The following is a 13134-nucleotide window of genomic DNA, read 5'->3' as shown; positions in this document are numbered from 1 at the left end:
TCGGATTGTCACATTGCAGCCATAAATATTCATAGCTATTATGTGTCAATTAAAAAGATTTGTTTAAATTAAGTAACACATGTATTCATTGCCATACTGGGATACTTTTCTATCAGATCATCAGCAATTAAGAATACTGAAATTAGGGGCCAGTGTCTTGGTGTAGCAAAGAAAGCCTCCACCTGTGGTGCCAGCATCCCTTCTGGGTGCCAGTTCGAGTCCCAGCTGCTCCACTTCCAATGCAGCTCCCTGCTAATGCCCTGGGAGAGCAGAGAAGATGGCCTAAGTGCTTGGGCCCCTGCACCTGCATGGGAGACCTGGAAGAAGCGCCTGGCTCCTGGCTTCAGGCTGGCCCAGCCCTGGCCATTGTAGCCATTTGGGAAGTGAACCAGCGGATGGAGGATTTCTCTGTTTCTCCCCCTCTCTGTAACTCTGCTTTTCAAATAATAAAAATAAATCTTTGAAAGATAAAGAATACTACAATTAAGAAAACTCGTCTAAGTTAGCAGCAGCTGGAGACCCAGCTGAGTGGTGCTGCTGGAAGTGTGTCTTGGTTCACTCTCCAGGGGTCACTCGCCGGCCGTGGGATCATCTGAGCCTCCCAGTTGTACACACCTCCTTGGGCCAGCAATTGGACTTCTAAGATCCTTAGCTTGTGTTTTTCCTCTTCAGCTAAGACAGCAGAAATGATGATTTACTGTGCCTGTGTTAAACTCAGCCACACCTGAGAACAGACCTACACCAGCATGTCACAGGCCCAGGGCAAAGAGCCATGAGGGACTGTTCAGCTGTCAGCCAGGTGGGTCTCTCATAGGTGGTTTCGGTGGTCGAGTGGGGATGGAAGTTCACATCCTTTGGGAGACAAGTTGTAGAGAGAGCAGGCAGTCCAACCCCTGCATCTCCAGCCTGGCCTCCAGCACCCCTGACTGGTGCTCCTTCGGCCATCACGGTACATGGGCAGATGGACACGTGGGTACACAGGTACACAAATATATGTAGATACAGGTAGATGAACACATCGGTACATGGGTACACAAGTTAAAAGGGTACACAGGTACACTGGTACATGGGTACACAGGCAACATGGGTACATGGACACGGGCATATGAACATGTGGGTACACAGGCACACGGGTACATGGGTACACAGGTACACAAGCTGGCAATTCACTGCAACCTCCACCCACCTTTCGTCATAGGCACTTTAGCCTGTGTGTTTGCTTCTTCCTCCACTTGGTCTCCTGGCCCAGGTTTCTAAGATGGCACCAAAGCCCAAAGCAAGATCCTTCTGTGCCTTGGCCACATGGTGCTCCCCTGGTAGGGCCTCACCTTTGTGGACAGTCTACAGAGCCTCCAACTCCACCTCCTGGAGTCCAAGGGAGGCAGTGGGTCAGAAGCAGAGCAGTCTATGCTCCAACAGGAGCTCTGAATGGATGCCAGTGCCACAGCAGCGGCTTAATTCCCTGTGCCGCAGCACCAGGCCCTGGCCCAAGCTTTGGGAAGTCTTAGAACAGGAACTGGCCCTGGGTCAGCCTGGGGGCAATACGGAAGTGGGGCCTGGTGACAAAGCCCTCTCCCCTCTTTCAGAGCTGGAGTCACACCAACAAGGTGGGTGGGGGCGGAAACCCAGGCCTTGAGACTCCTGCCCACTCCGTGTCTCTCTACCGTCCTTCCCAAACTGGCGTAGGTGTGAATTTTCTGACCCAGGTTAGGTAGCTCACAACACACCCTGCTCAGCCCGTGACCGCAGGGCAGAGCGGGGCTCTCAGGGGATTATGGGAGCCCAAGTGAGGGGCTCTACAGTCTTCCTGGGGCAGGGAGGGGTTGGGTTCCCAAGGCTGGAATCTCAAGCTGGAGACTTCCCAGAAACATCGCCCCAGGCCAGAAATGAATTTCCCCAGATGCTGATGGGTGCCGGAAATGTCGCGGTCAGTGTTCCGGTGAGCCCTCCTGGTGCAGCGACTTTGCCAGTGCTGCTACACGTGCATGTGTCCCTAATGGGCTCCGCCAGCAAGGTCCAGGGACCAGCATGGCGGGTGGACGGCTGGGCAGGGGGATGCGTGGGAGAATGCCCTTAATTGCTTTTCTTTGTTTTTATTTATCTGAAATGTAGAGCAAGAGTGAGAGAAGGAGACAGAGAGATGTATCGTCCACCTGCTGCTCCGATGCCCACCACCACCAGGGCTGGGCAAGGCCTGGAACCGGAAGCCAAGGACTCTCACAGGTCATCCGTGTGGGCGGCATAGATCCAAGCACCCGGGCCACCACCTGCTGCCTCCCAGGTGGGTTAGCAGGAAGCTGGACCGGAAGTGGAGCTCAGTCCCAGACACTCTGCGTGGCACGTGGGCGTGCCCCACAGCAGCTTCACCCACCGCACCACAGCGCTCGCCCCTCCCCTCCACTGTCTCGCCAGACCACTGTCGGGCCTTTCACTACAAATAGGCTATCACTCACGCCTGCCGTGAGTATGAATGGAACAGCTATTAGGAGCCAGAGCCGCAGCCGGACACTGGGCACAGCTGAGAATGGAGCAGGACGATTTCCCGGACAGCAGGGGCTAGGAGGGGGAGCAGCATGCTGCGTGGTTGTACCCGAGTGACACAAGGAGCCAAGAGGACAAGAGCCAGGGCTTCGGGATGTGACGCCGGGGAGGATCCAGGGTTGACACGAGCAGGTGAGGCCACCTGAGTGGCAGCAGCCGCAGGGAGCCCCAAAAACAGTCAAGTGCCCAGCAGGGGAACCAGAGCCCCACCCTCCCCACAGCCTGGAGGGGCTTCTCGCCTGCCCCCCACCTCTCTCCTCACTTCCTCCTCCCTTTTCTTCTGTTCTCCTCTGACAGGAGATTGCTCCAGTCCACCCGGCTCAAAGGGGCTAAACAGTGGCCTCTACTAAGCACTTCGAACTCCACTAACTGCGGCTTGGCAGGTGCAGGTGCTGAGCCGAGTCCTGCGTGGTCATAGAGGTCCACACTCAGGCCAGCAGTGCCCTCCCCAGAGGTGGCCCGCCGGGGCTGCTCCTCGGCGTGACCACACAGGCCCGGTACCGGTAGTCCTTTCGTCTGAAATAAATGTGACACTTTTTTGTTCAAATTTTATTTATTTGAAAGGCAATCTTCCATCCAATGCTTCGCTTCCAAAACAGCACCCCAACAGCCAGAGCTGGGCCAGACCAAAGCCAGGAGCCCGGAACTCCAGCCAGGCCTCCCACCTGGGTGTGAGGGACCCAACCTCTCCAGCCATCCCCGGGGCCTCCCAGGGTGCACAGCAGCGGGAAGCTGGAACCAGCAGCAGAGCGGACGTGGGGTCCAGACGCCAAGCGGGGGCGCCAAACATTAGCCCGTCTGTGACACTTGAGATCAGCCCGCCAGCCCCAGCGATGCAGGGGGCACACGAAAACTAAAAGGAAGCAGTTGAGAGACTCCGCGAAGATTTTCTAAGAATGGCTGACGCCTTAGCAGCACTGAACTAGTGACAGCGCTAGCAGCAGCAGGATGTCCCCTGCACCCCAAAAGTCAATACGCCCGAGCCAAAGAGAAGGGTGCTACAGCCCCTGCCAGCTCGGGGTGCAGTGGGCACAGTGGCAGAGGCATCTCCACCACAGGCTGAGGACAGGAGCAGAGGAAAACGGGCAAGGACCAGGCCCCCGCACCTGATGGGGACCCCTCACTTCACAGGCCCTGCTCCTGCCCTCACCGTCCAGCTGGGAAGAACCGAGGACTCTCCTAAGTGGACTTGGACCGGTCACTGTGACAGGTTTTGAAGAGCCTGCAGGAACGCTGCGGCTGCAGGTGGGAAACCACAGCTGCGATCCAGTGTGGGCCCACAGCTCCGATCCAGTGTGGGCCCACAGCTCCGATCCAGTGTGGGCCCACAGCTTCAATCCAGTGTGGGCCCACAGCTCCGATCCAGTGTGGGACACCCAATGCCCGCGCCGGGGTTTCCGCCTTAGGACTTTGCACGGGTCCCTTCACTCCTTTCCGTAGTGTGGAACCATCATTCATTCGTGCAAACATTATGCGAGTTCTCTTTTTAACTGGGAAAGTAGTATTTTTGCTTTAAAAAATGTTATACACCCCCCCCCCCCAAATTGAGGGGCTGTCATGGTGGTACAGTGGGTTAAGCCATGGCTTACAATGCCGGCATCCCCATATGGTCACTAGTTCAAGCCCCAGTTGCTCCACTTCCAATCCAGAACCCTGCTAATGTGCCTGAGAAAGCAGCGGACGATGGCCCATGTGCTTGGGCCCCTGCCTTCCATGTGGGAGACCTGGGTGGAGCTCCAGGCTCCTGGCTTCAGCCTGGACCATTGCGGCCATTTGGGGAGTGAGCCAGCAGGTAGAAATCTCTTTGTCTCTCTATATAAAACTCTGCTTTTCAAATAAATAAAATATTTTAAAAAAATGTTCAGACCATATAAAAACAAATGAGTAGGAAGTGCGACAATGACCCAGCACGAAGAAGTGAATCCTAACGGTGCCACTCACACCTGCGGCTCCTTTTCTGTTTCCCACGGAGCTTCGCAACCCTGGAACAGGAGCAGTGCTGGGGAGGGTGGCAGAGGGCCTGGGGGCTTTCTGCTCCCAGGGTCAGAGTCATTGTCTCTGAGGGGGCGGGGCAACGGAACCCAGCCTTCAGGAGGAGTTGGGCATGGAAGCTGCCAGAAAGAACCTTCAAGCCAGCGGGGGACAGCAGATGCCGACAATTCCTAGGCAGGACGGGGCCTGGCCTGGACGAGGGAGGAGCCAGCGCTTGGGAGGAGCTGGGGCCAGAACTTGGGTTGGACACCATGGACCTACATCCTGCCTGCGCATGCAGTCTGTGGGATCCCTTGGGCTTCCTGGAGAGTGGGGGGAGGCCATGGGGAGGGGCCGTAGGGGGGATTCAGGGGGTGATCTGGGTGCAGGGGTTCTGGTGAGGCCCAGTGGGAGGGGCAGCAGGCTGCACCCAGAGTCCTTTCCCTCCAGGGACCACAGGTGGGAGCGCAGACTCAGATGATCAAGAACATGATGGACGAGCCCAGGGCCACAAGCACAGTGAGGACTAAGTCACCCCAGAGCACGGCCAGCACCCTGGGAGCCCTCACCAGTGGACAGAACGGCTCTGCCTCTGAAACTCACTTTTCTGTTTTCGTTCCTTGTTTTCTTCCCTAGCAGCCGGCCTGCCTCTCCCCTCCCTGGCCCCTCTTATTGCGTGATTTTCTCTGTAACTTGGCGAGGTAGCAACTATCTGTGGAACTGGAAAAAATAAACAGAGGGGCGAGCATTCGGCACGGCGGTTAAGGTGCCACGTGGGCGGTCACGTCCCGGAGCAGAGCAGAGTTTGAGTCCCGACTTGGCTCTGGACTCCAGCTTCCTGCTAACGTGTACGAGACATCAGATGATGGCTCAGGCCCTTGGGTCCCTGCCACCCACAGCGGGTGGACCCAGATTGAGTTCTGGGCTCCTGACTTCGGCCTGACCCAAGCCTGGCTTTTGCAGACATTTGGGGAGTGAACCAGTGAACCACAGATCTTTTGGTCTCTGTGTGTCTGCTTTTCCAATACACAAATCATTTTTTTAAATAAATACTGATCAGGGGTGGCACAGCTGGGCGAGGCCCGGGACTTGCTGCACATTGTCACAGCTGTGCGTCCTAGCACAACTCAGCGACACAGCTGGGACTCACAACCAGGCCAGGGGGCTCGGACTCGACTCAGCCAGGCTGAGACTCACAGGACAGACAGAACCTCCGAGAGGAGCAGGTGAATTTCAGACCCCGAGAAAGGTGGGGCCGGAACCCAGCCACGCCCCTTCTTCCTCCCGAGACCCCGGTGCAGGAGGAAAGACTGCCAGGCACAGGCCAGGCCTCCGCTGCCCGGCTCGGAGGCCCCGTCCCCGAAGCCAGGGAAGCATATGCCCACCAGAGACGCGCGCCAATGTTCTCAGCGGCTTTCTTGGCAAAGACAACAACTGGAAGGAGCCCAGACGTCCATCAGCCGGGGGTTAGTCAACAGATTGGGGCAGGGCCCTCCTGCGTGGCGACAGAAAGGAACAAGCTGCCCACACAAGTGGGGGAGAGGAGCCAGGACCCCCACCCCGCCTGTGCACTGTAGGCTTCTATTTAAGTGAATTCTAGAAAATGCGAACAAGGGGCCAGCACTGTGGGCAGGGTAGGCTGCTGCTTGCGATGCGGGCATCTCGTACCAGTGCCAGTCCGGGCCCCGGCTGCTCCTCTTCTGATCCAGCTCCCTGCTCGTGCACCTGCGGAGGCAGCAGGTGTCGGCCCCGGTGCTGAGGTCCCGCCACCAAGATGGGAGACCGGATGTTGTTCCAGGCTCCCGGCAGCGGCCTGGCCTGGCCCTGACCGTTGAAGCCACTTGGGGAGCGAACCAACAAATGGCCGATCTCTGTCTCTGTCACTCTACAAATAAATAAACAAACCTTTGAGAAACAAAAGAAAATGTGAATGCAGCCGCACGGGCAGACAGCAGGTGGGAGCGACTGGGGGTACAGTCGTGGGTGACAAAGGAAGGACCACGAAACACAGCGTCTACTTTGGGGGCGACAGACTTGTCACAAAGCATTAAATCTCGCCCTCAAATATGTAGTTTAGAACATGCAAATTATACCTTGAGGAGCTAAGTTTTTTCAAAAAGAGGGAAAAATACATTATAAGAATGTTTTCTTCAGAAAATGCTACCTACAGGTATGGGGTGAACTGTGGAGGAACTGGCCGCTTCCCGTGTTCCTGGTGAAGACGGGTGAACGGCCGATCCCACAAACCACACGCACCGAGAGCCACCTCGCGGACTGCACTCGCCTCGGTAGGACTTCTGGCACGCTCGGCCCGACACGGGTGAGGCGTCTGTAAGTTTGCAAACAGCAAACATCCGCGCTCACGCAGCAAAACATTCACAGGCCCAGAGAGGAAGCTGCACTAGCCTGAGCCGTGATCACAGCCGGGCACAGCTCTCCCTGCAGCCTGGGGATCCCCAGCCCGGGGCGGCGGAGGGGGCCACGCCAGGCCCCGGCGACAGGAAGGTGGTGGGAGCAGGTTCAAACCAAGACGGCCCCTCCGGGGAACCCACCCGCTCCCTCACCAGGCTACGCTGGAAGCAAACTGGGAGGCAGATGGAGGAGGCAGGGGCCGAGAGCAGCCCGGCGGGGTGGGAGGACTCACTCAGCACTCGGCAGGGTTCAGTCAACAGGAGCTCTGCACTCTGCACAGCCACGGTGCGCACGCCACACACACGGACACATCACGCGCACCGCGTGTCAGAAAAGTTCACGGATACAGAATTAAAAGGCAGGTTGGGGTGGATGTTTGCCACGGTGGTGAGCGGGCTGCCTGGGATGCCTGTATCCTGCATCCAAGTGCAGGCTCCCCTCGGATGCCAGCTTCCTGCTGATGCACACCCGGGAGGCAGCAGGTGCCGGCTTCCTGCCAGCCACGTGGACAACCTGGATGGAGCTCCTGGCTCCTGGCTTCAGCCTGGCCCAGCCCTGGCTGCTGTGGGTATTTGGTAAATGAAAGGAGCAGGTGGGAGTGCTCTCTCAAATACATAAATTTTTAAAAGAAACGCTTATTTTGCCGAAAAAGATTTCAAGTCCATGCCCAATTTTTTCGTAACATGAATTTCTCATCAACTGTTTGAAGAGCCCCTCCTCTATTAAGTTAAAAAGCATAGTGCAGGGCCGGGGTCTGTGACGCGGGCATCCTGTATGGGCACGGGTTCGAGTGCCAGCTGCTCCACGTCCGATCCAGCTCTCTGCTGTGGCCTGGGAAAGCAGCAGGAAGATGGCCCAGGTCCTTGGGCCCCTGCACCCTCGTGGGAGACCTGAGAAGCTCCTGGCTCCTGGCTTTGGGCTGTAATAGCCCTGGCTGTTGCCGCCATTTGGAGTGAACCCACAGATGGAAGATCTCTCTGCCTTTCAAATAAAATAAATCTTCAAAAACAAAAAAATAGTGCAAGATACCTATAGTAGGCTGTTGTCTATGTTTGTAAAAAGCCCACAGAAGCAAACAAAAGCCACAACGTGTCCGACGGGAGACTCAGAATCCTGGAAGCTGGGGCCAGGGCAGAGCGAAGACTTCCGCCGGCTCCTCACGGACCCGGGCAGCTTGGCTCCAGCAGCCATGCTGGAGAAGGAAACCGAACCACAGCGCAGGGCGCACTCTGCCGATGACGTCAGCGCGCCGGGGCCCTCCTCACTTCCCGGGGCCCCACAGCGGGAACCCGGCTGGGCTCAGGGCGGGCGCCTGCAGCGCGGCTCCTGTGAGCCCCTGTGGCGCTGCGGCCCTGGCTCACACACCAGCTCAGCACACCCCAGGGAAGAACTCGTGCCCTGGAGCGAGCAGCCAGCCCTCTCCCACGCAGGCCTCTACAGGGAGGAAGCAGAGAAAGACGGCTCAGGACTCAGAAACCCAGTCCGTTTGCCATTCGGCGGCTGAGGGGTCATTTCAAAATGGAAGATCCAGAAACTTCCACGGCCCGAACAACATCAGCCCCCCACCTCACTCATTGCAGGCCACAGGGTCCTCACTGCTCTTCAGGGATAACCAAGCACAACTCACCCCAGGGCCTTTGCACCTGTCCACCGTGGCGTCTCCTCCTGCAGGTCACTGCGTGCCTAGCTCTCGTCCGCAGGACTTCGCCCGATTTTTAGCTGCACGACTCCATCTGGAAGATCTGTTCCTTCTGTTTTCTCCAACTGTAGGTCAAGAGGGCCGGGCTGCAGCTGCCAGGGTTCATGGGCTGAAAGCAGAGACCTTCAGCCTGCTCAGGATGGCTGCCTCAGAGGCAGCAGGATGACCGTCTTCAAGTACCTGCGGGGTCACCTGGACAGGAGCCAAGTGGCTCTGTGACACCAGAGGCTGGGAGGCGAAGGTCAGGTTTGAACTTGGGTTTTGCTGCCCTTGATTTCCTGCCAGCAGCAGGTGGTCTCTGTGAGGTCGGCACCCAGTGTGAGGACACAAGCGGGATGGAGCTGAGGGCTGACTGGATGGAGATGCTGGCCAGAGACCCCCCGAGAAGCCAGGGCTGGAGATGCTGGCCAGAGACACACACACACACACACACACCGCCGCCCCGAGAAGCCGGGTGTGCAGATGCTGGCTAGGATCCCCCAAGAAGCCGCAGATGGAGATGCTGGCCAGAGACGCCCAACCCCAGAAGCCAGCCTGCCCTGGAGAAACCAGGCCGTGGGCTGCTGTGGCTGGCGGCACCCCCAGTGTTGTTAAGGAGGCAGCAGAGGGGGAATCCTGTGTCACATGACAGGTGGACCTGCCCTGGAAGGCTGGATCACACAGGCAGCGCTCTCGTCCCTTGCGCGGAAAGATCCTCCATTTAAGAAAGGAGCCCAGGGCCAGCACTATGTGCAGTGGGGTTAAGCCACAGCCTGCAGTGCCGCCATCCCATATGGACACCGGTTCAAGTCCTGGCTGCTCCACTGCTGAACCAGCAACCTGCTAATGCCTGGAAAAGCAGTAGACGATGGCCCTGCATCCACATGGGAGGCCCGGAAGAAGCTCCTGGCTCCCTGTTTTGGCCTGGCCCAGCCCAGGGTCACTTCAGCCATTTGGGGAGTGAACCAGCAGATGGGAGACCTCTCTGTCTTTCCTTCCCACTCTCTGTAGCTCTGCCTTTCAAATAAATAGATAAGTCTTTTAAAAAGAAAACTGAAAAAGACAGGAGCCCATGGAGAGAGCGGAGGGAGAAGAAAGGAGGAAGTACTCGCCCACGGCACCAGTGTCCTGGGGTGGCTATGGCAGAGAGCCACACCGGAGAGGCTCGGAAGATGTCCACCGTCACCCAGTCCCGGAGGCCACAAACCAGAATCAAGGCGTCAGCAGGGCCCCCTCTGAACCCCACGAGGAGAATCCCGGCCCCGTCCGCTCCAGGGGCGGCCACCCCAGGGCTTGTGCTACGTCCCTGCAGCCTCCGTTTCCAGCACCACGCGGGCTTCTCTCCTCCGTGTCCGTGTCTCTCGCATCTTCTAGTAAGGACGCCAGCCCTGCCGGATCGAGGCGTCCCCTCCCCAAGGATGCTACTTCCGAACCCCAGCAACCCCGTTCCCCAGCAAGGCCCCATGCCGAGGGGTCAGGACTTGAACCTATCTTCCCCAGGGTACAACTCATCCCATAATATCCTCAGAGACCCCAAGGCCCTTAAGCCTCAGCAGGGGCCAGAGGCCAGGGCATCCCCGTCAGCCCACCTGACTCTCATTTCTCACTCACTGAGTAAGCATCGCTCCTTGGCGATCGCTTAGAAGCCAAGAGCAACACCACTTGTGCCTTTAAGAAAGAACAACAAGGAAAAAAAACCACTGAGATTTGACTGTAAACATGCTTGACAAAGCTACCCCTTGGCCAGGCCCTTGGAACCGCGCCTCCCCACCCCCCCACCAAGATGCTATCCAAAAGCAGCAGGGAAACCAGTGTTTACGGCCCTGCCAAAAATAACTGAGCGTCCCAAGAAGCCATGGGCTCTCATGTACCGGCAATTTCTAAAAACCCTAAGGTCAGGTTTGTTTCTGCAGAAGATCGTGTTCCAGGTTCCTGGCAGACAAAGACTTGGAAGGTGTGATATGCCTGGCATGAGTAGCGACCTCCAGCCAGATGCCAGCCCAGGCTTGGCAAAACAGGGAAGGGGTCGCGTCTGCACGGCTGAGTGTCCCCAAGCCCCCTGCAGTGGTGACCTAAAGACTTCAGAGCGCAAACGAGCACCGTCAACCGGAACGGAAAGCCGAGGTGTCACCGCGATCCCAGAACAGCCTCTACCCCGGGGCGTGCATGGCCCCAGACTGCAGCTCGGGAATGCACGAAGCAAACCTTCGCTGGTCTCCAAAGAAGGGCAGAGCCCTAGGCCCGTGGCCTGCTGCTCAGGGCCAATGGGAAGCCCCTTCGGGACCCTCGAAGGCCCTCACCGTGGTGGCCGATGGCAGCTCCCTGCAAGTCCAGGTGACCTTGCGAAGGGAGGCTGATTGAACCGCCTTCCGACTCCACTCTGCCCACTGTGCCAGAGCCCTCTGCACAGCCTCTCCTGCCACGCGGGAGGAGGAGCAGCTTCTCTCCGCTTCTCACCCAGCTGTGACCCGCCATTATTTTGCTTCGTTTTTTGACATTCAAATACAGGAACGTTAAGTCCCGGACACTAAACCCCAGAAAGGAGGAGGGCCGTGTTGTGGAGTCTGCTCAAATGAGAAACAGACGGAGCGCCCCTCGTCCACAGGCCAGAGCTTAAATTGAGCACACGTGGAAGATAAGCTGACCACGTGCCGGTGGAAAACGCCCTCTCTCTGACCTCCCGGCAACCCGCAGGTGTGCCATCCGCGTGGCAGGAGGGCACCGCCAAGGCCCCAGGTGTCCAGACAGACAGTCCTGCCAAGGCTCCCTGCAGACAACACGTGCCTTCCTTTGGTTCTAGCGGCACCGAGAACCTGTCTCCGGGAACTCTCCTGCTCGGCCTGAGAAGCCAGCCCAGTCGGCCCAACAGCCTCAGCAGGGGCGCAGACCACAGGGAAGAGGGGGCACCTCCGCCACCAGCCCGCACCAGGCCCGCGAGGCAGGGCCAGGTCTGCCTACCAGACGCCCGAGGGCCAGTGGGAGCGGCTCAGGTCTCGGGGGCCCCCTTGAGGGCAGTGGGCTGTTTCGACGGCATCGGCTGAGAGGTGTCGGGAAGAAGGCCGTGCCATTGCAGGGCACCGAGCCTGGGTCGTGCAGTGGCTGTCCCCTGCCCTTCCAGGGGACAAGACAGCCGAGTCGGGAGCCGGGCATCACGACGCCCTGCCATCCTGGTTGACTCTGGGGTGTTTCCAGGACACGGTCTGCATTGCCATTCGGCACAGCTCCTAAAAGCCAGCCCGGAGTCCAAACGCAAGCCCGCTGATAACACAGTCCTTTCTCCTGCGGCCCTCGGCCCCCACAGCTTCCTCCTAACACCCAGCGTCTCAAATCTCAATTGAGAAATCACTGTCAACCCAAGGCCTCTTTCCACAGCATGAAAGCACAGCGACTGTGATCCTGACAGATCAGCCAGCTTAATGGGAACCTTCAGTGGCCAAGGACCGGCTGCCAAGAGCAAAGTATTAGGTTGGCAGGGCTTAAATTACTTAATAGCATCCAATGCCAACACGGAGCCAGGAACTGCTGCGCCTTCAGCGGAGAATTATGAATTAAGGCCTATGAGGCCGGGGCTGCAGCAATGGCCTTACCCAATGTGGAAAATCCTTCGGCTGCTACTTCCCTTTGAAGCCGGGACACGCATGCCAAACTATAAACATATCACTTCCTGGAGGATCCGCCAGAGCACTCCAACTTGAAATCAAGCACCGGCCGCGCGCATCCCAAGATCCTTGCAAACACTCTGCCAAGTACACGGCCCCCGCCAGCTCCTCCACTCCCCGAGCAGCACGGCACACAAAGCCCAGAGCCCGGGCTCGCCCCACGGGCAGGCAGGACCCGCAAGCCTTGGGAAGATGAGCATCAGCTACCATTTCTAAAGAGGGAGCATTCCGGTTACTTGCAAACCCTGACATCCTAACCCCCACTGCTAACCTTGGATCCAGCACCAAGCCCAGTGCCGGACTAAGGCAGCGGTGAGTCTGTTCTCATTAGGAGTCCCCGTTGCTTACTTACGCATTTCCCAGCACCCCTGGGGCAAAGGACAGTGCTACGGGCAGGTGAGCACCACGGATGCTGGCACAAAGAACAAAGCCAGCTGCACATTCGCGCTAGGGAGAGAAAAACGAGACTTCAGATCACGCACGACCATCCCACCCACCACGTTCACGAAGCCCCGGGCAAGCCACTCATTCTGGAGATTTTGAAAAGAACCAAATTATAGGCAGACTTTCACGGACTCTATTGAGAATACTTTTATTACACAGGTGTCATACACGCAAGTTACTGCGGGAACATTCACAGGCACGGAGCCCCATCCCGAACCTCCGCTGCACCCACACACACTTCACCGCACGCGCGTCCGGGCTTCAGCCCAGCCACAACGACACAAAGTTATTGCTTTCTGCACAGAGAGCTTCAGTTAAATAGAATCTTCCAAGCCAAGAACAGACCAGCAGCGGCTTCATTCGGAATACCCTGTATACACGTGAATAACATCTACAGCTGTGTCACAGATGACCCCCACCACCGTTAAA

This window comes from Lepus europaeus, chromosome 10 (genome assembly GCF_033115175.1).
Source record: "Lepus europaeus isolate LE1 chromosome 10, mLepTim1.pri, whole genome shotgun sequence".
Classification (NCBI taxonomy): domain Eukaryota; kingdom Metazoa; phylum Chordata; class Mammalia; order Lagomorpha; family Leporidae; genus Lepus; species Lepus europaeus.
Note: the sequence above shows the minus strand (reverse complement) of the source record.